Consider the following 13,145-nt stretch of genomic DNA (forward strand, 5'->3'; position numbering starts at 1 on the left):
TAATTCCTGCAGCAACTGTTGGGTGGGCTACAGACATCTTGACATAATCTATAGCCTATAAGACATGTCTGTCGCCAGGGATGTCATTCTGATCCGAAGCTCTAGAGTGCTGCTTAGAAATGTGTAAGGGAGACTGACTTAGAGGTTTGCAGGGAATATCTCGCTAAGTGACTAATGATCTATAAAGCCCTGATACTTGCCATATCTGCCTTTTCCTGGGACCATGGATTATTGTATCTGCTGGTTTTCAGCCTCAATAAAAGAACTCTGGCCAAGCAGGTGAGAAGCTTTAAAGTATAACTTTATTTTAAACAATGCCTTTTAATAATAACTACCAAAGCATTAACAATAATATATGTATAAAATGTTATGTAAATGTTATACAAATTATATATATATATCTAAATCTATCTACACATATATATTATTTATAATTCTGCCTTAAATTTAATCTCTATTATAGCTGCAAAGTTTATATATTCATTCTTATATTATCTCAAATGCTAGCATGTCCTTCATTTTTTGCTTCATATCTGTATTTTGGTTTGAGGCTAGCAATAGTAACCAGATCCCCTAATCCCAAATGAGGGGGCTCTCTGCAAAGACTTAGTCCTGCCCAATTTCATTACCATCTCAGATATAATCACTTACATTGCACCAATCTTTCCTAAATCTTGAGCAGAGGGAGAAAGAAACAAAGCACTCTTTTTCAAGGTCATGGGTAGAGAAAGCAGAAAATCAAGATACAGAACCCAGATCTGTTCTTGATTGGGTTCTCAATCTAGTGCTTTCAAATACACTGTGAACAACCAAATAGGAGTAAAAAGACATATATCAAAGCCAACAAAAGATGAAACCTCAAAGGGTGTGTGAGTGAAGGGAATCAGATGAGAGTTGAAAATACAGAGTTGATGAGAAAAGCAATAAAAACAAGCCACTCAGGTGGCATTAGCTGCAAAGAACAATCTTGCTGGTCAATCCACCAGTGGTATTTGAATGCTGGTGAAAGGTGATTAAAGGAAGGGAGTTTCAGGTGTGCAGAGAACACAAATGGAAGATATACTAGATTTTAAATCTTAAAGTGATTTTGAAATCTGTTTTATTATTATTATGTTTCTGAAGCACAGAGGGAATCTGATTAAGCGAACATCTTAGCTTGTAGCCTAGCCAGGGGTTCACAAGGCCCTGAGAAAACCTTCTGCCTGCCTCTCACCAGGCCTTTGAGGATCCCACACGCTCAGTGGCTGACAGGAGAGGCAGCTGAAATATGACGAGTGGTGCCAAGGCTGTCAGCACTGGCCCATTTAGGGAGACTTGTGTTCATTCACTGTCTCAGCTTAAGGGGCCTTTGTGGGAAATGGCAATTCACAGTGTGAATTTCAATAGAATCTTTAAGTCTCTCAGAGATTTCTCTCTTTGCCAAGAAAATTTCCCACTGCCAAACACTTGTAGATTGACAGCTCTGCAGGTATCTCTCTAATATAGCTGTTCCTTTCTTACTTTTTACTGTACCTAGGGCCTTGTTTCCTAAAGGTTTGTGTGTGTGTGTATATATATATTTTTAATATTATTTTGATGGATCTTTCTTTTTCTAACTGGCATGAGCCTTAAATTAAAATGAATTGGATGCTGGCATCATACAGAAATATTGTTTTTACAGGTTTCTCAAAGTAAGATGTATTAAAGAAGACATATCAAGTTTCCAGGGCTTGTGTTGCCATAGCAACCAGTATAGGCCTAGTTTGGAGAATGGGAATTGGGGGCTAAGAAGAGACTACTAGACAAGTTTTCCTCGACCATAAAAGTGCTGAATGAATTAGATTCCCACTGTCTTTGTGGTTTTAAGATGTAGAACACGCAGAAAATAGGTAGGTGGGCAAATTTAGGTATAGGTATAGGTACAGGCAGAGAGTAAGTTATAAATGAGCACAAAACTGCCCTGACGTGCTTCATGGAATCATCAAATATCAGAGTTTGGAACACATGAGGAAGTTGAGGCTCAGAGAGGTTAAGTGACCTAGCCAGCAAGCAAGGGCAGGTCTGGTACAGGAAATAAACTATCTTGCCTCTCCACTAAATGATGCAATTGTGTCCCAAATGCATAGGGAGGACTGCCTCCTTTCAGCAGCCAGAAGTTCTTTGAAGAGATATTGACCCAATGGAATGACAACCCCCATCTAGCATGAAAAAGACAACAATAACACACAAACATAATCTTATTTCGGCACAGTAAAAACCCTCTAACGTAGGAAGCAGAATCTGGAGGTGGAATTACTCGCTGGACTTTCCTTTCACCTTTGTGGAGATGCCCAGTGCAGTAGGAAAGGAATGAGGCTCACTTTCATCCTCTTCGATGTAGCTCACTATGGGCCTGGAGCTGGTGAAAGTGTGTTTTCACTAAATTAGGTCTGTATGATAACAGTGAGGAAATTTAGTTCCACGCTACCACCAAGCTAGAAGCTTGCTCTAACCAAATCCACAACAGGAATGTTCTGATTCTCTTTAACTCCATCATTTGCTTATGACCTTTCATGGAGTTCTATGCTTAGAACTGCATGTCTAGCCCAATACTTTCCCATTGGAATATAATGCAAGCAATGAATGAGACGGACATATGTAATTTTTAAGACCCTGGTAGCCACATTTTTAAAAAGTAAAAATAAGCAGGTAAATTAATTTTCATAAGCCTATTTTACTTAGTGTATATAAAATATTATTTCAATATATAATTAATACAAAAACATTATTGAGATATTTTACATTGTCATACCAGTTGCAGAAATGGTATGCATTTTACAGTTACAGTACATCTCAGCTGGACTAATCACATTTCAAGAGCCCATTAGTCACATGTAGCAAGTGACTATCATATTGGGCAGTGGCCATCTAGAGTGTGGGGACATAATGTCTGTGGGACTTGAGAGGAAGAGGAAGAAAAGATGAAATGTTCTATTTTTTTTTTCTTTTGAAAAAGGGTCTCACTCTGTCGCCCAGGCTGGAGTGCAGTGGTGCCATCTTGGCTCACTGCAACCTCCGCCTCCCAGGCTCAAGCGATTCTCCTATCTCAGCCTCCCAAGTAGCTGGGATTACTGGCGTGCACCACTACCACCCAGCTAATTTTTTGTTATTTTTTTTTTTAATAGAGACGGGGTTTCATCATGTTGGCCATGTTGGTCTTGAACTCCTGACCTCAACTGATCCACCCGCCTTGGCCTCCCAAAGTGGTGGGACTACAGGCGTGAGCCACCATGCCCAGCCAAGACGAACTGTTCTTACACCCTAAAATTTCCCCACCCTACTATAACATTATCTCTGCCAACTTTTTACATAAATAATCTACTTCAAATCACAGAGAATAATTTATCATCTCATTAGTAGTTCTTCCTTACCAAATTTTATTGCTTCTAAACTAAGTGTATGAAATACAAACCCAAAATTTTAAGTTTAAAATACAAATAAATATAGATATATAGATTAATGTGTGTATGTATGCCTATATATATATATATAAAGCTTAGTTTCATAAAATTTTGATTATTTACTTTTTGCTTTTGCTTGCCTAATCAGATAATTACCTTGGTTTTTATTCTAAATCTTCTGTAGAACAAGGTGGACTGTAAATAAATTATTATTTATATATCTCATTTTCCCCCTGTAGTCATAGCATTCATGTAAAAACTCTTAACTACCCAATAAAATATTTCATCAGAATGTGAATGCCTTGTTTTATCAGAGGGAATTTCTTTTAGCCAAAACACCTTGTGACCTTCTGTTATTGAACCATATATTAATCATATGAAAAGTTATAAAGAGAAAATTTGAATCAGTGGATAATGAATGTCTAACACACTAGACTCAGGCTCACAGTCCCTCTCACCACCCGAGGCATGAGTGTGAGGGAGGCTGTTTGTATTCTATGCTAATGCTTTTTTTTCAATGCTCAATTCCCCTCCCCCCGCCTTTTTTTGTTTTAACTGTCTCACATTTCAACATTTCCATATAACCGGCTAATCTGATAAACCCATACTTGACATACGGAAAAAGTCAAGAAAAGCCTATTTGTGGGCTATCTTTGTCTTTCTAGGTTCTAAGTGTCAAAAGATATTTAAGAGTGTTTGTTTGTTTGTTGTGGAGCCATTTTCGTTGCTTTTGTGATATAATAGAAAAACGGGAAGTGGGCTAAGCACCGTGGCTCACGCCGGTAATCCCAGCACTTTGTGAGACCTGGGGGGATAGATCGTTTGAGCCCAGGAGTTCAACACCAGCCTGGGCAACATGGTGAGACCCTGTCTCTACAAAACATACAAAAATTAGCTGGGCATGGTGGTGTGCACGTGTAGTTCCAGCACCGTGGGAGGCTGAGGTGGGAGAATCACCTGAGCCTGGGAAGTCAGGGGAAGTCAGTGCAGTGAGCCTTGCGCCACTGCACTCCGGCCTGGGAAACAGAGCAAGAGGCTGTCTCAAAAAAAAGGAAAAGAAAAAGAAAAAAGGGAAGTGCCTCTTTCTGGCTTCTGGCCTAGAGGCTGTGCTTCCAAGACTGTGAGAATGGCCACCCTGCAGGCTGCAACCCTTTGTAAGAAATAAAGCTCTCCTTTCCAAATTGATAAACCTCATCACTCTTCAGTTGATGTGATTAAAAAAAAAGTTATGCTAAATGAAAACTTTACATCAAGAACAGAGAAAAGTTGCATTAAGATAGGCAATAAATGGAAGGATTTAGGACAGTCTTGTTTGAACACAGGGTGTATGTATCTGTGTGTCTCTGCATGCATGTGTGTATGTGTGTGTATGTTTATGTCTAGTTTGTGTATGTGTGTTTGTGTATGTTTATGTCTTGTGTATGTTATGTCTGCATGCATGTGTGTATGTGTGTTTGTGTATGTTTGTGTATGATTATTTGGTCGTTTCACCAAATCTCTACCAGAATGTCAAATGTGACTTATTTTTACGTAGAATATATATAAACTCTGAATCATTATATTTAGCTTAGTTGCTAAGGCAAGTGTAATTTATTTCCTGCTTTTATCTTTTACTTATAAACATAAAATTAAATAAAGGAGAATGTTTTGTAGTAATCCACAAATAACTCTCAATATTTTATAAAATAGTTACAAATACCATGGAAGTTGTTTATCGGAATGTGGCTCTATAGTCCCTCATAGAAGTAATTTTATAAGAGCATGATTGGTAATAATGGTTACTATTCACTAAATTTCAACATATGTATGGCATATTATCTCTTTTTGTCATAACAGTACTGCAGGGAAATTATTATTATCTCCATTTTATGAATGAGAAAACTTAACATTACATGACTTTCTTTTTTTTTTTTTTCCTTTGAGACAGAATCTCTCTCTATTGCCCAGGCTGGAGTGCAATGGCGCAATCTCGGCTCACTGCAACCTCCGCCTCCCAGGCTCAAGCAATTCTCTTGCCTTTGCCTCCCAAGTAGCTGGGATTACAGGTACCTGCCCCTATGCCAGGTTAATTTTTGCTAAAAATACATGACTTTCTTAATGTTGTATAACCAAACATTGACAGAGTCAGCATTAAAAGGAAGTCTCTCAGGTTTAACAGGTGTTTATACACACATGCATGCAGACATAACATACACAAGACAAAACACAGGTGTGTGTTTTGTCCACCAAACCAGAGGCTTCCTTGGGGTTGCAGTTGTACCCATACAATCTGATTTATCTCCCTAATATCATATTACTAAGTTATAATATTTATAAAATCATAAGCCCTAAAGCCAAGTGTATCGTATTTATTCGATATCAAACTCATTCTCAGTTCTAGCTACAGTGACAGGAACACATCTACCCTTGATGCAATTCTGGCTACACTTAAGTAACAGAGAAGAAAGGGGAAAAAGGAAGGGAAGAAAGGGGATAGCTGTGGTAGGGAAGAAAGCAAATGTGAAATTCCAGTAGAATCAAAAATGGTAAGAGCATCTTCAGCTATAGTGAGGAGGAACCAGGCCACCAGGGCTGCAGCTTTATACACTAAGGGACCGTTCTTACTAAAGAGATCTTTGTAAGAAAATTGGCAATTAATGAGTCAGAAACTGCTTATGATTTCCTACTGTAGAAATGCACCAAATGACTTGCCACAAACTTGAACTCACAATACTTGTTCATTCAGATCACTTCTCTGATTCAATAAAAATTGTAATTCAACTTTATAAAGCATTAGCTATTCAACCCATTTTGCTGCCAGCATAGAATCTTTTTCCTTAGGTCTCAGGAAGGCCAGGAACCATCTAGGTCAATAGTTATCAACCTGGTAAGCATTTCCAAGTTATATAGCCTTCCCTTCTTAGTGATACTTCACTTGGGGAAGAATACAAGAATGGATCACAGAGATTCCAGGTGGGAGAAACAGGCATTCTACCTAATGTTATAGGATCCTCAGATGAATAATATGCAAGATCTCTTATGCCATTCTCACCAATTTCCCTGCTTGTTGAAAACACTAAGCTAGTCATCCCCTGCTGTGGCCAAAGACCTAAACCTAGACTGTCTAACATCTAACCCAGTAAACCTCTCTGTGCTTTCATTTCCTGGTTTGTAAAATATGGGTAATAGAATATATTCATAACATTATAGAGAGGTAACTAATTAACATAAATAAAGTACAGATGGCCTGACTTATGATGGTTTGACTTAGGATTTTTCAACTTGGTTATAGTTCAAAAGTAATATGCATTCAGTAAAACTGTACTTTGAATTTTGATCTTTTCCTAAACTACCAGTATGCAGTACAATACTGTCTTGCCATGCTGTGCAGCAGCAGTGAGCCACAGCTCCCAGCCATGTGATCTGAGTATATTTAAGGTAGGCAAGGCTCAGATATGATGTTCAGTATGTTAGGTCTATTACATGCACTTGCAACTTACAACATGTTGAACTTACATCAGGATGTAACACCATTGTAAGTTGAGAAGCATCTGTACTTCGAATGGCATCTGACACATAGAAAGTTTGTTGTTGTTGTTGTCATTATTATTTTACAGTGAGAAACTGAGGGCTAGATAGACCAAATGACTTATCTTACTTAACTAAGGGTTCAGAATAGAATGCAGATTACCTAAGTTGAAATCTAGTGCTTTTTCATGACACCAGTTGACTCTCAAACTGAAGTTAATACATGTGTTTCTCATTTTCTTAGCCTGTTTGTATCTACCCGAAGTTATGCATTTAACAGGATCTTTACCAACATTACTGGAAGGCAGTAATTATTTAACTAATTTAAGAAATTTAAACCATTTTAGTTTGTACCTCATAATATTTTAGGATTTTTTCCCTCAACAGAACAATCGAGAACATTAAAAGAGAGCAAGTTCCACGTCACTCAACTGATGCTACCACCCAGGACAGAAATCAGCAGTTTCTGTTTTTCTACTGACCAGCTTTGCATTAAACACTGCAAATGGGAGAGCTAGTCCACTGAACTCATGCAAGCATTCATTTATTTATCCACTAAAAGCAAAATATGGCAAGGGGAATTTGGGAGGAGTGAAATAAGGGTTGTCAGACTAACAGTGACAAATGGGATGCAATTGTTCTCCAAAAGCTTGGAACAGAGAAGTCTTCCCTTTTCCCCTCCCCTTAATCCCCACTGATTCCACCCTGCCTGCACACAGAGAAGGTGGTTAACAGAGGAAAGCCCCGTGAATAAGCTATGACAGCCCTACATTCAGAAACTGATGTCATTTCCCTAAATACCGTTTGTAAAATGGTAATTATCTGCCAAGCAATGACAGCTGGCACTTAGCATAGACACACAGAGAGACAGAAAAAGAGAGAATGAGAAAAAAGGGTCCCTGCGTAATTTACCAAAGGGCTGAAGAGAGAGGGAAACATAATCAGAAAAATAAAATGATTACCAGTGTGTGATGGGGTGAAAATTGCTTTGGGCATTTTTTTTTTCCTTTAGAGAGCACAGGATTGAATTGGAAGAATGAAGCTGGAGCTCCATGATGCACACTGGAAGAGAGGAGGTTGTGTTAAGGTGGCGGTAAAAGGAGAAATACACCAATGGTGCTGGGCTGTGGCAAAGCAGCAGGAAAACTCTGTGCACACCTAGCCCCTCAAACAGGAACCACTTAGCCCAGCGATACTTAATAATACACCCAAGATTGTTTCCTTTAGTTCATTTGGGTTCAAGATATAATATAGTAAGTACCTCTTGCCCCTTTCCTTGTTATTTATGTGATGGTCGGTTTTATGTGTTAACTTAGCTAGGCTGTAGTGATCAATTATCTAGTGACACATTACTCTAGGTGTTGCTGTAAAAGTATTTTGTAGGTATGCTTGATGTCTACAATCAGTTGGCTTTATGTAAAGGAGATGATCCTGGATGATCTGGGTGAGCCTGTTCTAATCAGTTCAAAAGTCTTAAGAACAGAACTGATGTTTCCCTGAGGAAGAAAAAGTCTCCCCTGTGGATTGTGGCATCAGCTCCTGCCCAAGTCTTTCCAAATTGTCCTTCTGATGGCCTACCCTGTGGATTTTGGACTTGCCTAGTTAGCCCTCACAATCACATTACGATCCCTTGCAACAAATCGAACTCTCCAGTCTCTCTTCACTCACACATGCGCGCATGGGCACGCACACACACACACACACACACACACACACACACACACACCCCAGCTTGTTCAATTTCTCTGGTGGTACCCTGACTGTTAAACTTGTCAAGTACCTGTGCAGTGATTTGCTCAGCTAAGTGAATATGTTATGGGTTGATTTGTCATAATCCCCTCAAAATCCGTAAGTTGAATCCTTAACCTCCAGTACCTCAGAATATAACCTTATTTGAAAGTAGTATCATTATAAATATAATTAATTAAGATAAAGCCATTAGAATGGGCTCAAATCCTATATGATGAGTGACCTTATAAAAAGGGAAGGTTTGGAGACACAAACGCACAAAAGGAGAATGCCATGTGAAGATGAAGGCAGAGATCACAGCGATGTTCTACAAGCCAAGGCACACACCAGAGATCGTTAGCAAACCACAGGAAGAAAAAGAGAGGCATAGAACAGATCCTCCCTCCCAGCCCTCAGAAGGAACCAAGCGTGCTGCCACCTTGATCTTGGGCATTGAGCCTCTAAAACTGTGGGAGAGTAAGTTTCTGTTGTTTTAGCCACTCAGTCTGTGGTACTTTGTTACAGCAGCCCTAAAAAATGAATGCAGCACATTACCAGGAAAATCGAGACAATTGAATTGGGGAAAGTTAAGAAACATACAAAGTTACAAAATTTTCTGAGTATTACAGAAAGCTCCATTTCCTTACTGCTTTTGAAATACAAACTTATTCCCTTTTATGCATAACGGTTTTACTGCCAATAGCTACCCAAGAAAAGACCTGGATGATTAAACTGACAATTACAGAGATGTACAAATGTTCCAGAAATTTTTCAAAGTAGTTCTTTTAAATTCCTGGAATCTGGTCTCTTTTTGGATAACAGATGTTGTAGAACCTTCTATAACTATTCATCTCTCTATTTGTGCCCTCCTGGAGTGTAGCTCTTCAGTTCTGTCTTACAGGAAAAGCTAACAATCACCACCTGGTGTCCCTTCCCCTCTTCTAGCAAGTGAAGCTAATAGATATTCTGTAAAAGGAAAAAACAATGGGCCGAGCACAGTGGCGCATTCCTGTAGTCCCAGCTACTCGGGAGGCTGAGTCATGAGAATTGCTTGCACCTGGGAGGTGGAGGTTGCACTGAGCCGAGATCGTGCCAGCCTGGGCAACAGAACGAGACTCTGTCTTCATAGATAGATAGATAGATAGATAGATAGATAGATAGATAGATAGATAGATAGATAGATGGCAGATAGATAGATAGATAGAGATAAATGGGAAAGCAACAGTTGTGCCCAATCTTCCACAAATAACTTGCAACCAGGCAGAACATAGAACCCAGGTCTTTTGATGCCAGTCACATCCAGCTGTCCTTCCAAGACATTGTTTCTATGCAGGTGTTGAGTCAGCAGGCCAGATAATTCCTCCCAATGTTTCTTATCTAAATACAGGTGTTTTTTCTAAAATGCAGGAATGTGAATTTGGATATATCATTCGTCTTTTTGAGGTGTAAGTTTCTTCTTTTTTAAAAAAATGCATCTTTATTTAGTCCTGACATTTCAAACCAACAGAATCAGCATCAGTATAGTGAAAAGGTTAAAGTCCAGCTATTGTCAGTTTCTACATATGTCATATTGGCCAATTTACTTAACTTTATTAGACTTCATTTCCTCATTTTTAAAATGAGAAATGGAGTGTTATCTCTTTCACTGGGTCATTACAAGGACGACATGAAATAACATGTGGAAACATGTTATAAGCTCTGAAGTGGTGGAAAGAAGATAAAAATAAAGTAGTAATGTCACATCTGTGATCTTATGGTCTCCTTTCCTATCCCATATTGTAGAGGATAAGCCTCACTGTATGTCCATTCAGTTTACATCAGACTTGTTTGGGAAAGTTACAGTTTGCGTGGGTATATCCAGATCATTATGTTTTTACAAGCTTCACAGTCTGACCTAGCATGAAAATTAAGTACATGAAAAGTATTTCAGAGCCTTGTAGTGAATGGACAAACTTAGATATCCCTAATAGGTGCTTCTAAGCACTTATCAAACTTTTTCTTACCTCTTACTCATCTGGTTCCTTCACTACACTGTAAACACTTATGAAGGCAAGGTTATATTTTCATCATCCCTATATTCACAGCATCAGTCTTTAAAATGTTTTGAAATTTATTTGTTTAATTGACAAGCAAAAATGTATGTATTTATAATGCATATGATGTTTTGAAATATGTATACTAAAGAATATTTGAATAAATATAGTCTTATTCAATTTTACTTTGGCCATAATCATTTTCAATAAAAAGTTTAAAATTTTTTAAAAGTTGATAATGTATTACTTAATTGTAATACATAATGTATGTTTAAAACTAATCCATTACTAAAAATAATTGACTATTATAAGTAAAAATACCTTAAGCCTTTGAAAGTTTATTTACTATTGATCTATTAATTTACATAATTCTTCCATGTCTAGCAGAGCCCACTGATTATAAAGTAATTTACAGATATCAACTTTCTAGGCTGTGAAGGCTTCTGAAATTATAAGGAAGAGACAGTTGTGCCGAAATTGTGTGGTATAAAGCTGTCAAAATTTGAAATATAGTTATAGATTTCAGAATATAAATGGTTGTCGTCAGAACAAGATTACAAGTTTCATGGGCTCTGAAAAACTTAGCTTATTTAACACTGAATCAATGACTTCACAACCAAACTGAGTTAAAACACTTCAGATTCTGAAAGAATGTGCTCATTCAACTTACAAAGCAGAATTTCAAAATATCCAGCATGTTTGGCAGGAGGTGACACAACAGGCCATTTTGAGGAACATTTTGCTTAGCCCAGTTTTTCTCAGATTTAATATTTTTCATATTTTTGCCATTTTCACACACTGTCTCCACTAATATTTTCCTTTAAATACATTCTTTTTAACATATTTACCATAATTGTAAAATTATATTACTGTTATATATAAAAAATAAGCATCACTTGTTATAAATAAATAGGACAAAAATTGCAAAAACAAAATAATGGTATCATCGTCTGTTTGGATTCAGTTGAAAGCTCTGAGCCTTAGTCCTATACTGCAACTGTTTTTTTTTTTCTTTTTAAGGAGAAATTTACCAAGTGTTTATAAAGGTGTTAAAGCCTTATTAGCACCAAACTTAGACTCCTCTTGGTATAATCAGATGGTTGAAGAGATGTGAAAAGAGAATAACTTTCTCACCACGTGATTCAGTGCTATGCGATACCATGCTGTGTCATGTCCTATCTCCAATTATTTCACGTAGCACTTGAAGCAAAACTGGAGTTGCATATTAAGTGTTTGGAATTTTATAAGTTCAAGTACATGTGTACTTACAATATTTACTTGTTATGTGGAATGTATAGGATTTAAACTGAAAAGACAAACATGCAGATTTTTTACACCTAAAGACAAAAGCAGGTTGATAACTAGTATGGCTGACTTTAGAAGAAGAAAGTCATATCAGAGCAGAAAGAATCTTAGAGGCCATCTGTTCTAAAGGTGGGCAAACTGAGACACAAAAGTGTTTTCTTTTTTTTGAGATACAGTTTCGCTCTGTCGCCCAGGCTGGAGTGCAGTGGCACAATCTCGGCTCACTGCAACCTCCGCCTCCTGGGTTCAAGTGATTCTCCTGCCTCAGCCTCCCGAGTAGCTGGGACTATAGGCATGTGCCACCACGCCTTTTTTGTATTTTTAGTAGAGATGGGGTTTCACTGTGTTAGCCAGGATGGTCTTGATCTCCTGACCTCGAGGTCCACATGCCTCAGCCTCCCAAAGTGCTGGGATTACAGGCATGAGCCAACGCACCCGGTCCCCAAAATGTTTTCTTATTGATGGTCATAGAACTAAGAAGTGCCCCAAGCAGAACTGGAACCCAATTGTTCTTGATGGTCCAGTTCACTTCACCAAGATGATCCTGTTCCATCTGTTCATGGTGGAAGCAGTTAATTTCATATGATTTTATACTCTTATTATTTATATGAGAGTAGGAGGTTTTTTAAAAGATAAGTCCTACTGAGGAAAGAAAATTTCAAATGAACCATTGATAATGGTTTGGCTGTGTGCCCACCCAGATCTCATCTTGAATTGTAGTTCCCATAATCCCTATGTTTCATGGGAGGGACCAAATGGGAGGTAATTGAATCATGGGGGTGGTTCCCCTCATGTGGTTCTCGTGATAGTGAGTGAGTTCTCACAAGATCTGATGGTTTTATGAGGGGCTTTTCCCCCTTTACTCAGCTCTTCTCCTTCCAGCCGCCCTGTGGAGAAGGTGCCTCTCTTCCCCTTTACCTTCCTCCATGATTTTAAGTTTCTTGAGGCCTTCCCAGCCATGAGGAACTGCAAGTCAATTTAACCTCTTTTCTTTGTAAATTACCCAGTCTTGGGTATTTTTTCAAAGCAGCACGAGAATGGAATAATACACCTGTGAACTTTAAGCACATTTTATTGTAACTTATTGTAACAGATCTTAGTAATTGTTTAAGAAGACACTGCTAGTTGATTACCCTAGACAAGAGAAAGATAT

Source organism: Gorilla gorilla, chromosome 2, assembly GCF_029281585.2.
Source record: "Gorilla gorilla gorilla isolate KB3781 chromosome 2, NHGRI_mGorGor1-v2.1_pri, whole genome shotgun sequence".
Classification (NCBI taxonomy): Eukaryota; Metazoa; Chordata; class Mammalia; order Primates; family Hominidae; genus Gorilla; species Gorilla gorilla.